Source organism: Pseudorasbora parva, chromosome 1 (genome assembly GCF_024679245.1).
Source record: "Pseudorasbora parva isolate DD20220531a chromosome 1, ASM2467924v1, whole genome shotgun sequence".
Taxonomy (NCBI): domain Eukaryota; kingdom Metazoa; phylum Chordata; class Actinopteri; order Cypriniformes; family Gobionidae; genus Pseudorasbora; species Pseudorasbora parva.
In genome coordinates, this window is record NC_090172.1 from 25,013,157 (window position 1) to 25,034,542 (window position 21,386).

Genomic DNA, 21,386 nt, shown 5'->3' on the forward strand with positions numbered 1-21,386 from the left:
CACAGAGTAATTACCCAACATGATGATCATTTCTGAGAGAAATTGTGAAGGTGAATGCATATACAAACAAGCTCTCCGTTTAGGATTCAATCAAATATAATCCAAGCCCCTTTGATGATGTGGATGATTACGTTACTGTTGATCATCTGTCCATCATCGTCTAAAGCCCGCCCTGATGATTTCATTGGTCCGAACAGTTTCTGTTCTGAGATAATTACTCCTCTATGGATCGAGTCCAAACCGAACTGCCCGACTTAAAAATGTTGTGGGCGAGGCTAATTTCGGCTGGCATCCAGGCTAAAATCTACCTGGAACAATCTTAAGAACTCAGATTTTAAAAAATATAGTGAAATGCCTGTAAACTGCTCCATTTTACATCAGGAAAAAAATGCTTTGGTAAAATTAAAGGGGTATAAAGAGTTGTAAGAAAAAATGCTGCTCTGACATAATTATGCCATATTTACACTGCTTGAATAAATCAGGTGAAAATTGTTCATTTGAATTAATTTATACAATAGAAATACACAACACAATGAATAAGTTATGAAAATTATAAAACACTAGCACTCTCTCCTAGGCAAGTGAACACCCTTAGAGGCAATTAAGGGAAGTGAGTGTGAAAAAGTCCACTCCTATTTGGTTCAGAGTGAAATGTAGTACACCACCATATTCCAGTGTTCACAAATCATAGAAGCAGCCTGTATCACTCTACTCATACAACACTGCGTCTATCTGTCTGTCTGTTTATCTATTGGCATGTGGTAGAGAGATAACTATCTACCTTTCCAATCTACATGTTTGTCTGTCTATTGGAATGACTTGTTCCTTGAACTTGTGCTTTATATTTTGTTTTACATATAGAAGCAACTTAACTCTTAAACTCTATCAGTGCAGACTGAAAACTACGGCAGCCTTATACTTCCTACTCACATCACTCATTTTGAAACTGTAATTAACACAAACATCAGAATGACTTTCCTCTCTCTCATTAAAGCAGAATAAGTATACATGATGTGAATGGTAATTTCGCATGACAGAAAAACACAGTTTTCATCATTTCTGTAAAGGCTAATCCTTACACCTTGAGTAATTGCTCATCATATTTCTTTTATGCCGTTTAATACTGTGACATGCATGGGTAAAATGTGAGATTTGTGAAAATCTGGTTTAATTCCACATGAGACCAGAGGTTTGCCTGTGGTTAAGGTAATGACTTTGGAATGATGAAAGTCAATGTCCTGCTGGTTTTCGGAAAAAGCTCAATTCAGTCTCTTTTAGCAGCTTCGGGCATAAAGACAAGAGAGCAAAGTTTCAGAGAAGTCTTGCCACTAAGGACCTATTAATGAGAGCTTGAGAGCTACCTCTGACAAAGCTGATGTTTGAGACCCCCTACATTTTTGTGATAATGAAGTTACCTATTTTAATTAGTTTGTTTAATATTTAATACACGTTTTTGGTGTATGAAAAAAATTGTAAATATTATTGGACAAATTTCAATTTTGCTGCAGTCTTTGCTAATCATGCTATGTAAGCACCACCGCAGGAAAGGTGGATTAATCGGGGAACCTTTTCAGATCTTTGGCGGAGGTTCCGGCAAGGTTCTCTCAAAGTTATGAACAAACATTTTTTTTCCAGTTATGTTAAAGGGATAGTTCATTTGGTAAATTTGATGTTTATCTGCTTACCCCCAGGGCATCCAAGATGTACCTGTGTTTGTTTCTTCAATAGGACACAAATTAAGATTTTTAACTATTAACATATTAAACCCTGTGGCTCGTGCCAGCACATTGATGTCTTAAGACACAAAACGATCAGTTTCTCTGAGAAACAGTATTTATGGTACTTTTTACTCATATTAGACGAATCTCATCTAGTATTCCCAATGCCATTACTTCTGCCGAAGAAGGTCAAAATAATGAAGCAATCATAGATATGTTTACATAGATTCCTCATTTGACAGATCCGGGCCGGCACTAATGAGGATTTATATATACTACATCTATGATTGAAATGTTTGGCGGATCTCACGAAAATGCGTATAAATAGTACAAGTGTGCAATGTCGTGGAATGTATACGGCAAAACTCATTCTGGCGTGCATATGATATGCTGTTTTTCATGTGCATATGATACGCACTTTATGGCGTATTATACGTACGAACCCCCCACCCCACCACCCTAATCCTACCCAAGAGCGTGTCAACATGCACTACATAAATTGAGTAGCATATGCACACCAAAATTAGTTTTGGCGTATACATTCCACAGCATTGCACACTCGTAATATTTATACGCATTTACATGTGATCGGGTTGGAATATTAGATGAGATCCTTCTGCTATGAGGTAAAACAACAGCATAAATGCTGTTTGGTTCTCTCAGAAACCGATTGTTTGTGTTTTAAGACGTCAATGTATTGTCACAAGCAGTTGGGTTTAATATGAATTTGTATGTCTATGTGTTTTTTTTTTTTTTTACTCTAATAGTAACTCTAATAGAAAAACACCCCATTGGCATTATACAAGCAACGGTTGCTGTTAAACATCTTCATTTGTGTTCTATTGCAGAAACAAACACACCTATTGGTCTTGGATACCCTGGGGGCAAGCAGATAAAGATAACATGTTCATTTTTAGGTGAACTATCCCTTTAATAGTGCATTCATTCAAAGATATGTCCAAACTTTAGGACAAAAAGTTACATCATTGAGTGGTGGTACTCATGTGGCATATGATATCATGGCAAAAATCTTAATCCTTAAATTCCTGACTGCTACTTTGTCCACCAAAATGCGGTTTGAGTGTGCCTTAGTACGCAAACAGTCTTGTTGATTTGATGGTCATGCTATGTCGTCATTTGCACAATTTGTGTGTTTAGTACCTTTCTTTGTACAATGTAAATTTAGTTGCCCTGCAGGTGTGAAACCCCTGGCTGTTAAACCATCCTTTATATAAAAAAGACAGTTTTTTAAAGGTTAGGCGAAAAAAGAAGATATGTATTGAAATTCAACACCACTTCACTGCAAACTCAGGAGAGGCCGTCAGAAGATTAATGAGCTATTGGGCTAGAGTTGTGCCGTTTCTCATGCGAAAGGCCCACATTAGTGAAATAATTAATTTTACAACACTAGGGTGCTGTGTCCCTGCCGAGGCATGGCATGTGGCTATGATAAGCATTCACTAATTAACCAACTAAAAGAAAATGGAGGTGCAAGCCACCTTTTGACATTCAAACATTTCGGAGCAAAACAAGCTTTCAGCAAGAAGGTTTATGGGCAGCAAGTGATGCTGGGCAACTTCTGCATTCACTTTTAAAATACAGGCCGCTCAGTGGGTTTTCGATTATGCATGAGGGCAACTGACCCCTCACCTGGTGGTAACATATGTCTCTTTGTAAGAATGGATAAACACCAGCCTCACTTCAGCCCACTACCAATATGTCTGAATCCACATGCTGAACTTTCTTCTTCCAGATATCTCATCTGTGCATTTCCGTGCAACAGAAATTAGCAAACATTAGAGTCAAGTGGGGGATATGATAATACAAATATGCATAAAACATGTGCTTGGAAAGAGTGTGTATATATGAGAGTGACTCACAGGTAAAAACACTGTCATCGAGGATGCGTGAATTTAGATTTTTCTGAACTCCATGACGGTTTTAAGCTCGATGCATTATTAATAGCGCCAGCTCAGGAGCAATTTCAAACACTGCATATTTGAAAAGATGAAATATAAGAAAAAAAAATGTTTGGGTGTACTTGAGACTTTTTATTATTTTTATTTTTTTAAAGGTTCAGTGTGTACCTGAATGTATGTGATGCTTATGCATATATGTGTGGGGTGTTTGCTTGTGTGCAATCATTTACTAAGAAGTAGGCTAGCTACTAAAACTAGGATTCAGACCATGGCAACTGATCTATCTCAGAAACAGCAGTACATGATACAAGCCATCCATGATAAACAAGCTGAAAAGACTCCGTGTGGACATCAGCACTCCACAGGAAAGCCCGTCTTGCAGTCTCCGGCAGACTAAAAGACTGTGCTTTCTTCTGACAAGGAAAAAGCAAGGACTACACAATGGAAAATAGCATGAGCTTCACTGTCAGGAACTTGCTGTTAAAGATGGTTGAGGCAACTGTCAACGCAACTGTTGGCTATTGGCCTACATATCTTAGATGGGGCAGTCACTGTAGTCAAGTTGCATGCATCAACCTAACGCTCCTCACCGGAGATAAAGGACGTAAGGTTCACTCACAGCTAAGAATAGCCTAAAGCCGCCAGTCAAGCAGCTACAGAAGGAGAGCTACATTGGACACCAGTCTTGCATCATCTCTTTGACAATTCTTTGACAGAAGAGAAAGAAATAAACTACTTGGGATTTGACTTTGATGTACTGTATTGAAAACTTCAGTGCCAGAGTGGATGCATGGCTGAATTAAACTCCAGGTAACTTATGGTTTCTTTAAGAACACAAACTCATTAAAGAGACAAGTTGATTTAAACAGTGACATCGAATGAACCTGGTCACTGTCAGTGCAGCTTCCTCTTGGTTTGGTGATCACAGTAACATCAGAAAAGTCTTTGGTAGCTTTTACCTGAAGCCTGGTCTGTATAAAAGCCCTAGGCCACATCAGGATTTCCTCTGACTTGACCAGGCGCTGTAAGAGTTCACTGCTTGTCTATCTGCCTGAAGTCATGTGTAACAAGATGAGCTTCTTAAATAATCACAAGCTACAAGAAAAGGGAAGCAGGAGTGACTGACAAATAAAGAGGCAATGCCTGCAAAACAAATGCTGACCTTACTAGCAGTCGGTTGCAGCAACAACAACAAAAAAAATAAACTCAAGTAATACCTTACAGATGCAGTTCACCCCAATAAATTATTAAAATATAGTTTTGGTTACACGCTATTTTGATGGTCCCCCAACAGACATTCTACTGGCTATAAGTAACTTTGCACGGAACTCGAAAACTCATTCTTCTAACACAAACCCTGACACGTAACCTAACAGTATACAGTCTAATAGTCTTATGAGAATTGAATTAACATCTAGTTGCAAAATGACTTATAGTTAGTAGAATGTGGACCATCGAAACAAAGTGTAACTAAAGGATTTGTTGTTTTTGTTTTTTCTATCTTCACAAATGAAGACATTTTTGAAAGCTAAGGTTTTTTGGACCCACTTTATAGTAGGTGGCCTCAACTAGTGTGAACTAACATGTAAATGAATCATTTGATACAAGGCACTTACTGTGTAGATACATGTTTTCACATTGTACTTACATTTAAAAAAAAATCCTGCATGTAATTACATGTGTAATTAATTTCTGTAGTTACTTTTAAAATCACACTGTTGATACAGCAAAAGTGCTTTGCAATACAATATGAACACAATAAGTACATTGTACTTATTTATTTTTTATGTAAGTGGTAGTTAAGGCCACCTGATATAAACATAATATCACCTAAAAAAATACCTAATATGGGAAAATAAAACCAAAATCAATAAAAGTAGCTATTTTCCATGGTTTCTGGAATTTCAACAAACTCACACTTGGACATGAAATGGAAGTTGACACAGACTTTGCTACCATATTGAGATGTATTTCCATTGATTGAATTGTGAAAAGTGAGAGGTGCATACCAGAATAGAGGCAGGTATAAATGTGAGTAGGGCCTGATGCCGGAAACCTGATTTGTTGTATGTAGGTTTCTGATTGAAAAGGTTTTTCATTTGTAAGGGTAGGGTTTGAGTGGGTTTCAGGCATAAGGGTAGGTTTTGAGTGGTTTCAGTGTGGTCTGAGAAATATAAGAAATAAATGAAAAAGAATTAGGTGTGAGGGTTAGGTCTTCTCGATGCTTCTAAAATTAATGAGGAAGTGTGATTTTTTTTTCCTCCACAACACTACTCTAGAAATCCTGCCCTGCAGCTAATTTCATTGGTTAAGGTTACAGTGATGGGTAGGTTTAGGGATCAGTGTTTGATGTGGGCAATTAGTACTGTGATTGACATGGCCAATAAAATCTTAAGAATCGGCTGCAGGGCGAAGTTTCCACTGAACTGATTTGACATATTTGGACATGGGCGTGGCCTAGATGTCCACTACAAGCTGCAATGAGATGCTTCTCCCACCACCAGCTCCAAAATGACTTTCAGTTTCCACAATAGCTGTTTTTGAACCAGTTTTAAACTTTGTTCCTGTTTAAAAAAACAAGTAGTCCTGCATTTTAGAGTGGTTAAAGCAATGCTGCATCTAGTCTAGTCCTGCCCCTCGCATAAACAGATTCAAATTGTGTTTGTTGCCTCTTTAGTGGCATGGAAATTACACACTTCACCTTTAAGAGGCATATGAACATCTTTACAGTAATTACAGAAAATATCACCATAATAGAGGGAGCTCTGAATAAGATACTGAGAGATAAAGAAAAAGAGAAAGACCTTTAAATAAAGAGAAACTGTAAGTAAAAAAAAGTCATATTGAACGATAGAGTAGGCATGGTAAATGTGATGGATTTCTGATATCCCGACGTGAGATGTAAAGATATTATATTATCAAGGTTATGTTATTAGGAGCTTTCAAGTTTGTTCTTTCAAGATATCATGATTGTATCAATTGCTGCTGCCTCCGTCAGAAACCATTTACAGATGCTAGTAATAGCTTTTCTTTGTACAACACAGAGGTTTGGAATATTGTTCTGGGTCAAACAGGGACTACTCCTTCTGGCTGCTTGATAAATACCACACTAGAGCTACACATACGCGCATAGATAGTCACTCTGCTGCCAAGACCTTGAGTACCTGCTTAGGCAACAGATGGATATTGTCTGTGGACAGATTAATGTACGCTCTGGGCCCCCTCCTCTAATCCCTGGATGAGGGAAGAGCAGAGAGGGTCTTATTCATACATTCATTCATATACCACAGGTGTTCCACATGTTTCACACACTCACAGTACGCAAAGGCCTGAGGACTGCACATTAGCTCCAGTTAGACACTAGCTTAGTTAGGGTTCCCTAACAAAAAAATAAATAAAATACAGTACAGTGATGGGATCACATTGAAATACCTAATGACATTTACATTTATACTAAATGCTTTCAGAAATACCATTGTACTCACAGAACATGTCCAAAATAAAATAATCTTTGTCTGTTTCTCTCTCTCTCTCTGTCTTTCTAAGTATTTATCCACATTTCCAGTGAAATTATAACAGGAACAATTTGTGCCAGCTTTTTTCCCCCAGACCTGTTGCGGTCTGCGTCTAAAGCTCATCGTAGTCTAAAGTACCGTGAAGATTAGGCAAATTAGTCCGTGATGGACTAATTTATTTTAAAAATTTAAAAGTTCCTGAACATTGCTTATTACCTCACGACCAGGGATTTTCTGAAGGGGACATTTTTCTGGTCCTTCCAGTCAAAACACACTGAGTACCACCCCAAAGTTTCTAGTTTCTGTGGAAAGTTCCCACGGTGGAAACGCAGCTTGAGTAGCTCTTTACGACGGCAGCTATTTTCACAAACAAACAATAAATAATAATATTTACTTATAGTGAGTAGAAATTCTATTGGGTGGCAATTTGTCCACCCAAATGAGCAGGTTCAGGATCACTTTTTATATAATTATTTTAATAAGAAGATTGCTGGTACTAGATCTTCGGTTATGATCCATTGATAGTTTTGCTAGATCTTCAGACCATTTTAGAAAACTACAGTCTGGTTTTTCAGTCTGGTTTTAAAGCACAACATAATACAGAATCGGCACTTTTAAAAGCTTATAAATATATTTGATTAGGTGTTGATTCCAGAGCCTCTGCAATCTTAGTATAATTAGAACATGGTGTGGCGTTTGATACCGTAGATTATAGTATCTTAGTTTCTTGTCTGGAGCATGTTGGGTTTTGAATGGTGGCCCTTCAGTTCAAGTCCTATTTGTCAAATAGAAGATTTTTCATTGACTTCAGCTCCATTTAAATGTGGGGTCCCTAAAGGGTCCATTCATGATTCAGCGACCATATATATGCTCCCTTTGGGTTCTATTTATAAGAAACATGATGTTTCTTTTCATTGTTATGCAGATGATACATATATTTCTCTGCCACTGTAACAAAACAACAAAAGTGCTTTAAATCTCTTTTAGCCTTACTAAATTATATAAAAAAGCAGAATGTATTTTTAACATTTTATTTTTTACTTAACGATAATGAGAAAATTTAAAAATTTAATCACTGAATCATTTAATCAAGAGATCATTTAATTTGGGCCAACTGATAATTTTGTATCCCTTAACTTTAATCTTGGTCCACTAGTATTGTATAATAAAGCAATGTGGATAATCTGTTTGTACTATTTTACAAAGATTTTAAGTTTTATAAGCAAATAAATGCTGTTGTTAAATCCAGCTTTTTCTATTTGAGATTTTATTTTTTAAGTTCCCTCTTTACAGCCACGAGGCCAATCTTAGCTTCCTCATCACAGCCACAATGGCTGCTCTTATGACTGTTATGTACTGTGTGTTGTATTTGTTTCTCCAGGTCAACTGTGATATACACTCGAGACACTTCTCACCTCTCACCATCTCTCAGTCGGCTCTCAAGACGCTCTCAAGCCAGCCGACCTAACAGGGGTTAGTTTCTGTCTGCCCACCGGTGATCTCCAATCCACGTGCAAAATGGTATCTGTCAGTATCATTAATCCACGAAAGTCATATATACTCACCTGCACTGCTATTTGCACATGTGAATCAACATATCTTCATTAATCCTTGTCTTGAATCTACTATTCTGTAACAGGTGACAGGTACACATAAGCACGAGCATATTACAGATAATGGGCCCTATCTTGCACCCAGCGCAATTGACTTTGTACACCGACGCATGTGTCATTCCTATTTTGCACCCGCGCAAAACGCGCTTTTCCCTCCACAGAAGCACATCGCTAAACTAGTGAATGAACTTGCGCTCCCTGGGCGGTTCAGCGCAAAAAAGGAGGCGTGTTCCGGCGCAAACAATCCCTGGTGCTATTTTGCTGTTCCATTAAACAGTTGCGCCGCTGACCTGAAAAAACCTAGTCTAAAGTCAGTGGCGTGTTGCGCGTTGTTCATTATGCTATTTTGAGGGCGCATGCTTGACCATAATGTATAGCTTGCACAACGCGCATACACTTTGCTCATGAAATCTACATAGATGCAACAGTTATTTCTGCAAATCATAAATTGTTACACTAAAAAAAATATTAACACATTGTGGTGTGGCACGAAGATGTGAAACAATAGGCATAAATTTAGCTTACAAATTATTCAGGCTTATTGTAGTAATTAAGGATCAGACCTGTTTGCCCAATAGTGGCATATATGTATATAAGGACATCTGACAAATTGGTTTGTCCGTCAAGAACCAGGAAAAAAAAATCGACTGAAAAACTAAAAAACTGTTTAACCGACGCTATTTTGGGTGGGTTTCTCCCATCCCCATAGGCTACAACACAACTTCTCTGTCTTCCACTCCCTGACGAATGGAAAATATATTTACCAATATATTACTTGAAATATATTTTAATATATTGTAAATATATGGAATAATATATTGATGGTATTATAAAATATATTATATATTCATGTAATATATTGCAAACTATACAAATGATTGCCGCTTTCAATATATTGCAATATATTGAAAGATATAAATATTAATTCCCACATATGTGAATATATTGCCTAATGTATTGCATGAAATTTTCCAATATACTGCAATATATTTTCGTTTCGTAAGGGCTGCTCTTACAAGAACGTGCGCCTGGTAAATACACCATAATAATAGTGATTCATAATGGAACTTGCGCAGCTGCTTTTAAAGGGAATGTTGGATGCCGCTCTGATTGGTTTATTCACGTTACGCCCAAACCACACCTATGAATAATGAAGCTACTTCAGACCAACCCATTTAAGATTTGCGCCGGGCCATTTAGCCATTTATCCCGCCGGGAAAATAGCAACAGCGCTGTATTAGTATTATATATATATATATATGCTGCATTTAAAAACGTAATACAGTGAAATATTATTCTGATGTAAATAAGCTGTTCTCTTTAATATATAATAAAGTGCAATTTACGTGATCAAAGCTGATTTTATCATCATTACTCCAGCCTTCAGTGTCGCTAATCATTCTCATGAGGATTTGATGCTAAACAAACATTTATGATTATTATTAGTGTTTAAAGTTTTGCTGCTCATGGTGCTGCTTCATTTTTGTGGAAACAACCATACCATTCTAACATTTGTGTTAAAATTAAAAAAGAGAGAAATGATTACTTTTATTTATCAAAGGCTACATGCATTAAATTGATCAGAAGTGATATTTTTAATATTACAAAAGATAATAATTGATTTAATAAATGCAAACAATTGCTGTCCATTGAACTTTCTATTCATCAAAGAATCCTGAAAAATAAAATGTAGGCCTATCATGGTTTCCCCAACATTTTTAAGCAGCACAACTGTTTTAAAATATTTTGAGAATAATAATAAATGTTTCTTGATTATAAAATCCTCATATGAGAATGATTAGTGAAGGATCATGTGACATTGAAGTCTGAAATAATGATGATAAATTCAGCTGCAGTTTCCATGTCCGTTAAAGACACTTGTCCGTGACTTTAAAAGGCGCGCTATCAACCGAGTTTAGAGAAAGCTGTCTTTAGCGTCGCTGTTAACTTGCCCGCCGCCGCGCAGGTAACACCGGTTCGAACCCCGCTCGGAGCGGGTCGACTAGGATCGGTGAGATGAAAATACATTCTATTAAAAGTGCAGGGGACACCCCCCACACCCCCCCACCCCCCACCCCCGTCCCCCGTCCCCGCCCCCCGTGTAATCTACGCCCATGCATAGGAACATAGTGTTTTCCTTCCAAATCTAAAATGTCAAAATCCAATAGTAAGCACACACTACTAACAAGTCTGTCAACATATTTGTTAGTGTATTGCATCTATTACATGTTTGCCATTATTTACAGTACGCCCTGTAACAAAGAGTAAGTAAAACCTACAGGAGCGGCTCAGGCAGTCCATTGTTCAATTGGAATCAGATTTAATGTATGTGCCTTGGGTTGCCTATTAGAATAAGCTCAGTATCCCCCATTGTCCTCTGGTCCCTTTATGCTGAGGAGTTTGATTTTATTCTTCCACTAAGCTGTTCCGTGGCTTACATGCCCCACTGCACTGGTATTTACTCATTGCTTCTTTGTCTGGAGAATTTCTCTATTAGAATCCACATATATGGGAAAGAGAGAAAAAAAAAATCAATATGCAGCAGTTCTTGCGGGTCAGAGGCCTGGGCTTACAGTACCACTTTATCACACAAACACCTTGCCTGGCCACTTAAAGCGGACCACCACCTCTCTGAAGGCAGTGAGAGAGCCCCTACGGTGGGCCAAATCATCAAAGCCAACACCCCTCCTACCGTCCCGAAGGACAACGTGTATTATCTTGCCTGTCCTAATAAACCTGATAAACACACACACACACACACACACACACTCACACACACACACACACACACACACACACACACACACACACACACACACACACACACCCTATAGAAATGTGTCATATGTGACACTAAAGCAAGGTAAGCCACACTGTTAACCAATAGCAGCCTAAAATGACACCTCAGCATCTCTCCTGGGAAAAGAGTGGCATTCCGTTACAAAGACAACATAATACTTCTGTAGACACTCTTTCTATCATTCCATCTATCTCTTCCCCTGTCTTTCCTCCATCCATCTCTCCCACTATCTTCTCCCCTGTTTCCCCCTTCCTGCTTAAAACTCCTCTCCCCTGTTGAGTAGAGTAGAATGAAAAATAATGTTTTCTGTGCTCTGACACCTCATCTGTTTGTCAAGCTTTAATTTCCCATGATGCTGTGTCATCCGTGGGCCGCTGGCATGCTGCCGTTGTTCTTACAAAGTCAACAGTCAACTTTTCATTCATTTATTTTTTTTATATCACCGCTCACTTTTTCAATGGAAGCCAAGCGACTTTTCCCCTTTGCATGGGCTAATACATGGACTGTATGGAGGTAAGTACAGAAGATGACCCTGCAGACGTTCGACTCTACCATATCTTTATCTTCATTCCCTCTATTTGACCTTCTGATAAAAATGCATTTATTGCCCAGAGGTCTGTCAAAACACAGCCTTGTCTTTTTGATATGTCACGATCAAGACTGAGGGCTATTTCTTCTCACAAAGTGAACAGATAACAGGGAGAGTTTTGGTTGTGAGGTGAGGAGTTAAGGCTGGAATACACTCCATGGCTTTTGCTCATATTTTTTGCCCTGATTTGCAGTCTGGAAGAGTTGATGAAAGTCAGAGCCAGTCTGCAGATTTTGGACAGTCGGAGTTGGCAGATTTCACATAAAATACTATGGTGCATTACATAATCCATCAGATGAAGGTATCTGAGTAGACAGGAACTGACACGATCATAAGATTCAAATGTGCCTTGTTGCTTTCCTTGCTTTGTATGCAGCCGGACGCAGCCTATGAATCCTTCTAGAGGGAGCATTTTAGAACAAATATTGTTTAAATTTATCTAACAGAAACTGTATGATACTGTAGCAAATTACCTCAAGGGGAATATGAACATTCTATTATAATATACTATATATAATAATAACTAATTACTTAACTCATTACAATTAATTATAAATATTTAGATCAGTTAATAACATTAACTGATCATCACTGTGTATTTAAGTTCCTCTTTGTGCTTTCTTCAGTGTCCAGTATTGTTTGTGTTCTGCTACACACTGCATTATACATGCTTCTCATATTGGATATAGGGATGGCGAAAACGAAACATTTTCATGACCGACCACCGAGCCTCATTAGCCGTTTGAAACCGGTTAACCGATTAGTTTAAAATATCCTGTGCTATTTGAAATAACAGCTGCGAGCCGCGCCTGCAATTTTGCAACTCTGTCGCATCTCTCTCTATGATCTCTCTGCCACTCTGCTCTCTCACACACACACACACACACACTGTCCCGGCGCCGCCACCTCCCTTCCACTCACGTCACTTTTTTAAAATCCTCCACAGCGCGAAACATGAGTCCCGCAAACGCGCCGCCAAGGAGCTTGTTTGTAATCGGAGGACAAATGGCTCCTTAGTTTCGAAATGGTTTGGGTACAAGGTGATCGCGTTGAAAATAAAGGCATTTGTCTAGCGTTAGAAGCTCATTTGAAACATTGCCAAGGCTCATTTAAGAAAATGAAAGCTCCGAAGTGACGATGCTTTAGTTTGAGGTAGTGCTAACAATAATAAAGAAAGATGATGATCAACACCTTATGTGTTACCACTGAAATGTAGATGTAATATATTTCCAAATGTAAGCCCATCTAATGCGGAATGCACCCTTCATACTGTCGTCTGCCCTGGCTCTAACCTCGAGTGTTTTAGCCTGTTTACTTTTTGATGTAGAAACAGGTCATGTAGAATAAGGCATTAATATGCGCTTTATAAGTTCTAATAAACAGCCAATATCCTAGTAAAATGCATGCTAATAAGAAACTAGTTAATAGTTAATAACTGAACCTTAAAATAAAGTGTTACCCACTTTATAATAACTCACACAATAAAGCAGTAATAAAGCATTAGTAAATAGTTAGTTCATCATTTATAAAGCATTAATAGACATTAATAGGGAGTTTAAAAAATACAACTATAAATGCTTTATTCTTGATTTATAATTATATATATAATGTGTTTAATAATTGTATTTTCATACTTTTTAATGTAAGTATTACATTATTTGCAGAGCAGTTATTTAGTTGTCGTCAGTGGTTCATATGATCATTTAGAAAGTGCAAGTAAAGGGTTAATAAACTATTTTAATCTACATTTATACATCTTACTATTAAGACATATATATATATATATATATATATATATATATATATATATATATATATATATATATATATATATATATATATATATATATATATATATATATATATATATACCCTTGTGAAAAAAAAGTGCACTTTAGTGTACTTTTATAAAGTGTACTTATTACACAGATAATATACTTATACTAAATACACTTAATTGTGCAATTAAATGCAATGTTTTCGGTGTACTTAACACACATTATATGTAATTGATTTCAAATTTATCACATATTAAGTTGAAATAAAATACAATAAGTTGCAATTAAGAGTGATTTTTTGGAACAACTTAAGTGGTACTTAAATACAACTTTATATGTACTTTCATAATCGCTTCTAGTGTATTAAAATTGTAATTAAAGTGCACTGCTCAATGTACTGACAAGCAATTAATGTGAACTAAAACATACTTTAATGTCAGCTAAATATACACTTAAGTGTGAATTAAATGCAATGTTTTCGGTGTACTTAACACACATTATATGTAATTCATTTCAAATTTATCACATATTAAGTTGAAATAAAATACAATAAGTTGCAATTAAGAGTGATTTTTTGGAACAACTTAAGTGGTACTTAAATACAACTTTATATGTACTTTCATAATCACTTCTAGTGTATTAAAATTGTAATTAAAGTGCACTGCTCAATGTACTGACAAGCAATTAATGTGAACTAAAACATACTTTAATGTCAGCTAAATATACACTTAAGTGTGAATTAAATGCAATGTTTTCGGTGTACTTAACACACATTATATGTAATTGATTTCAAATTTATCACATATTAAGTTGAAATAAAATACAATAAGTTGCAATTAAGAGTGATTTTTTGGAACAACTTAAGTGGTACTTAAATACAACTTTATATGTACTTTCATAATCACTTCTAGTGTATTAAAATTGTAATTAAAGTGCACTGCTCAATGTACTGACAAGCAATTAATGTGAACTAAAACATACTTTAATGTCAGCTAAATATACACTTAAGTGTGAATTAAATGCAATGTTTTCGGTGTACTTAACACACATTATATGTAATTGATTTCAAATTTATCACATATTAAGTTGAAATAAAATACAATAAGTTGCAATTAAGAGTGATTTTTTGGAACAACTTAAGTGGTACTTAAATACAACTTTATATGTACTTTCATAATCACTTCTAGTGTATTAAAATTGTAATTAAAGTGCACTGCTTAATGTACTGACAAGCAATTAATGTGAACTAAAACATACTTTAATGTCAGCTAAATATACACTTAAGTGTGAATTAAATGCAATGTTTTCGGTGTACTTAACACACATTATATGCAATTGATTTCAAATTTATCACATATTAAGTTGAAATAAAATACAATAAGTTGCAATTAAGAGTGATTTTTTGGAACAACTTAAGTGGTACTTAAATACAACTTTATATGTACTTTCATAATCGCTTCTAGTGTATTAAAATTGTAATTAAAGTGCACTGCTCAATGTACTGACATCCATTCTACTGTCTTAAAAACAAGCAATTAATATGAACTAAAATATACCTTAACGTAATTTACATGTACACTCTAATATAATGAAATACATTCATAATTACATTTTTCAAATAATACAGCTGCAATTTCGTATAATAAACACATCCAAATTTAAATCCTCTACATTTATTGACAAAACAATCTGTAAAACAAATATACAAAAAAAACTTTTTTTTGATGCCCAAGAAAAACCCAAAAAACTATTTACACAAACACAAGAACATATGTATTCTGTCAATTTTATCATTAAATTCAAGTGATGCCATATTGATGCTCTTTAATGTGACATGACAGATCACTGTAAAGACATCAGTTCAAGCAGCAACACGGCACGAGTGAATGTGATCACCTTGTCATAGTCAAAGAATTAACATGAATTAACATCAGAAAGTATGTTAAGGATACATTACAACTTACTAAAATGTATCACATTGTGTAATCGTTCAGTGTTTCAACAGCAGAAAGATGTCGATAAAACACGAGAGATGAACTCTTTCACTAAATGTATGCATTATATTAGCCTATATATTCATCATATTCTACTTAACCTGAAAACCTGAAAAAAATCTAACCTATAATTAGATTTATAAGTTAATGCATGAGAAGTTTACACGTTTGCATACAATGCAAGTGCAAGTAAGGCCTCCCTATATAGTCTACACTATACAGCATTCTTTGTCGTTTGATTAAACAGAAACAACAAGGCAATTATATATTACATTCTGAATCAAATTATAATCTTTGTGTGCCCTTTGTTAGAGTTAAGCTTGGTAAAACGTCCTTCAAATATGTCGCAGCCTCAGATCGGAATTTGCTCCAGACTGAGTTGAAGCTAAAAGATCTGGTGACATTTAGTCATTTTAAAATTTTACTTCATCATTTTGAGAGTAAATTAATGGTGTGTAATTGTTTTTGACTGGTTGTATGTTTTATGTTTTTTATGTGACTTTTTATGTATAACTGTACATGCAAACAGAGCTGCCTATCTTGGCCAGGACAGGACATTTTAATCTCAGTGAGTTTTTCTCCTGGTTAAATAAATAATAATAATAATTAGTAGAGATATTTTTTATATTATATTTTTAATTCTTTAAGAAACCTTTAGTTTAGGACAATTACAATTTGTTCAGTAAACCAATAAATTTTTTAAAAAAAAAGCATTTTTATATTTAGTGTTCCTCCCCGAACTGTCAGCTTTGTGTACTGTTACACCCCTATTATTAATGCAATCTTAAAATCAAAAGTTGTATATATGTTAATTATTTAATGCATTTTTAACTTGCATGAACAATGACTATAAATTTAATTAACCAGCTTTGAACTATAATTTATTAAGCAAGGTCAACAACTATTAATAAACACTGTAAAAAATTAAATAAAAGAAATAAATAAAAATAAATCACCGTTAGATCATGTCGGCCAATACATTAAATAACGTTAACAAATTAGATCTTACTGTAAAGTGTTACTGAACTTATAAGCTCTTAAACCTTTTCTAGCACCAAAATTAGGACCAAAAGGTTTATTCTAAAATCTTATTCCAGCATTACAGTGAAAGAAAAAAAAAAGAAAGAAAAAAAAAACTGAAGAACTCCAAAGGCACACAAAATTGTTTGTCACCAACTATTTTCAAGTTGTTTGGAAAGTGCTGTTTATGTCAATGTCCCAGACGCTCTCCATCAGTAGGAAACTGGCGCACCATCTCTCCACAGTAGATGTGAATGGACATGTTCCAAAGAGGCAGGAAAGCAAAAAAATATATACCTTGAGGAAAGAAAAAGAAAACGCAAAGAAAAAACTTGTTTATAAAACAGATCTATCCATTATTATAATTGGCTCAATTAAATTAAAACGATAGATGTACAGTTGTGCTCCAAAGTTTATATTCACACAGCAGTATCTGTATGAAAAAAAGAAGAAGAAAAAAAGAAATCATAAAAATGAGCATGTTGTCTCTTTTTTATCTAGTACTGCCCTGATGAAGCAGTTTATTCTGCACGGTGTGTGTAAGCTTTTGACCACAACTGCATCCCCTATGTGATGAATTACCTCAGTCGTCAGGGTAGAATGATTGGAGAGGTTCCTTCACGTATCCCACTGAGCACATCATCTTCACTGACACTGGACTTTAAAAAGAGAGAACATTTTAATAATGTTTTTTATTCCTACTTTACAGGGAATTAAACATAACTTAAATATAGATAAATAACCCAAGACCAATGTAAATTGAGACAAGTATTTTTGCATTTTTCCTCATCTTGCCTTGCTAGTTTATTCTTACCTCGCACCATCTCCACGAAGGATGTTCCTGTATTTACCACGCCTGGCACAGCAATGCTGCGGCTCCATTCCTTTGGGTGTGTGGCCTGTAAAATATATAATGATTAGGGGATCTGTAAATGCACAAGTGGGAATGTATTACTTACAAATGTATGTATTATCTTACAAATGGACAAGATGCAAAGCATTTAAAAGCTAAAGACTTGATAGCAATGTTTTAGCTTGTGTGATCAGTGTCATGGCTGGGCATAAATTCATAATTAACATTAACTTGACCTCATCAAGATGGCTCTGTAATTCCACACAGCTTGCACTGGATCTCCAATAACACATCTGTATTGATCCTACAAAATAAAAAATAAAATAAGATAAGCACAAAATATTAAAAACACAAATAGTACTTTAACATCTTACTCTCCAAATGCAAAAAGAAAAGAACATATTAAAATCATTATTTCATTACTGGTTGTTATAAGTTAATATATGGAATAAATGTATATAACGTTAAATGTCTTCTGTCCATTTAAAAAGTAGGAGTTCGATTCAAATATTGTATTTACAGCAGGCAGATTCATTGAACATGCCCACACCGGCGATCACATTCCGATTTAAGAAATTATTATAATGCAATCTTAGATACATGATAGGAAACATGATTAATTCACCTCCCGAGTCCATAGTGCGTCTATCCTATCTGCGATTAAACTAAATAACTACACCATAATAGAGAGCTACCATGTTACGGTGAAAATGTAAAATCAAGAGAGCTTATATCAAGATATACTTACTTGACTCGTTATTTGTAGCATATAACGTCTCATCTGTAATGATCCAAACGGTTCGCTCCTCTGTTGTCTGTTGTCCTTCAGCTTCATTATGCATCGCGATGACGCAAACATGACAGACCGCGCATTTTTCAAAATCATGACGTAGTATTTTTGGCGCATGCGCATTGAAATATTAAGTATAAATATAAAATAAGATATTTCGTGCATTAAATGTTGATTATAAATGACGTATTAATTATCCATTTCTGTTCAGGTTGTTCTAACACACTGTGTAGTTGGACTGTATTTCAGAGAACTTGACTCATTCACCTAACTAAAAGTCAATCATGTTTACAGTGAGTCTGATTAAAATGAAATGTAGCCTATTTTAACTGAATTTTAATGCAAATTAATTTGGTTTAGATTTGTTCAACTTTTTCTTGCAATTAATGCAATTAAATGTGTGTTTAATCGCCATACAACAACATAATATTGAAAGTAGGTTATTCTGTACACAGATGTAAAGTAGCCTACAGTACATTCGGCAACTCCTCTTATAAAGATTGACAATGTCAAATTATGTAGAAAACTGACACTTGTAGTTGAGTTCATAGGAGCTAGTTATAACATTTCAACAGTATGTTGTACTGGAGTGTAAGCGAGTGAAATTTTGAAGAAAAATAAATTAACCAATGTAAATTTGGACAACTCATTTTTTTTAAAAAAATCATTTATTTTCCATGTGCTTTGTCATTAGTAAAATAAGTGCACTTTATGAAACAAACTGGTAAAAAATTTAGGTGTAGACATTATTACAAGGTGCATTTTTAAAAAGTGCACTTAAGTGTGTTTATAAATATTGTCATACAAGTGTACTTTCTTTAAGTGAAAATTAACTAGATATTATTACAAAGTGCACTTATTAAAAGTGCACTAAAGTGTGTTTGTAAATATTGTCATGAAAGTGTACTTTTTTAAAGTACAAATTAATTATATATTATTACAAAGTGCACTTATTATAAGTGTACTAAAGTGTGTTTATAAATATTGTCATGAAAGTGTACTTTTTAAAGTACAAATTAATTAGATATTATTTTAAAGTGCACTTATTAAAAGTGCACTAAAGTGTGTTTATAAATATTGTCATGAAAGTGTACTTTGTTAAAGTACAAATTAATTAGATATTATTTCAAAGTGCACTTATTAAAAGTGTACTAAAGTGTGTTATTAAATATCGTCATGAAAGTGTACTTTGTTAAAGTACAAATTAATTAGATATTATTACAAAGTACACTTATTAAAAGTGTACTAAAGTGTGTTTATAAATATTGTCATGAAAGTGTACTTTGTTAAAGTACAAATTAATTAGATATTATTACAAAGTACACTTATTAAAAGTGTACTAAAGTGTGTTTATAAATATCGTCATGAAAGTGTACTTTGTTAAAGTACAAATTAATTAGATATTATTACAAAGTACACTTATTAAAAGTGTACTAAAGTGTGTTTATAAATATCGTCATGAAAGTGTACTTTGTTAAAGTACAAATTAATTAGATATTATTACAAAGTACACTTATTATAAGTGTACTAAAGTGTGTTTATAAATATCGTCATGAAAGTGTACTTTGTTAAAGTACAAATTAATTAGATATTATTACAAAGTACACTTATTATAAGTGTACTAAAGTGTGTTTATAAATATCGTCATGAAAGTGTACTTTGTTAAAGTACAAATTAATTAGATATTATTACAAAGTACACTTATTATAAGTACACTAAAGTGTGTTTATAAATATTGTCATGAAAGTGTACTTTTTAAAAATACAAATTAATTAGATATTATTACAAAGTGAATTATAAAAAAGTGTACTTAAGTGTGTTTAGAAATATTGTCATTAAAGTGTATTCTCTTTAAGTACACTTAAGTGGCACTTAATTTTAATTATATCATATTATCTACAAGTGCAGTTTTTAAAAAATATACTTTAAATATATTAAGTGCACAAAAAATACACTTTCAATACAATTAAGCACACTTCTTTTTCACAAGGGTAATACAACTAATAAATGTTTTATAACTACCTGAATTAATCATGAACTACAGTAGGAATACATTTTAATAAAGCTTTTATTACTGATTAGTAAATAATACTAATCTAAATACTAATTTAGACTTGATGTCTAAATAATACGATGTATAAATGTACATTTAAATAGTTTATTAACCCATTACTTACACTTTCTAAATGATAACTACAAAACTGCTCTGTAAATAATGCAATACTTAATTTAGGAATGATAAATTGATCATTTATAAAGTAGAAAATACAATTATTAAACACATTATAGATATGCTTATAAATCAAGAAAAAAAGCATTTATATCTGTATTTATTAACTGCCTATTAATGTCTATTAATGTCTTATAAATGATGAATTAACTATTTACTAATGCTTAACTAATGCTTTAAAGTGTGTAGTTATTATAAAGAGTTACCTAAATACCTTGTTTTGGAAAATTTTACAGGTACAGAATATTGGACCTAAGACAGAAATTGTTCAAATTGGGAGATATGGAGCCCAATATGATAGGCCCAATGGAGCTATTAGTTTTATTTTCCTAAACAGAAGAGACGTGACAAAGCCACCTTACATACTTTTATTAAATTCATTAGTGGTTAATCACCACCATTGTTGGGATTACCACGCTACATAGTAATGTGTTACTGTAATTCCACTACTTTTAGCAGTAACGTGCATGTAGCAAAAAAAAAAAAAAATTAAAGGTCCCGTTCTTCGCGATTCCATCTTTCAAACTTTAGTTAGCGTGTAATGTTGCTGTTAGAGCATAAATAATA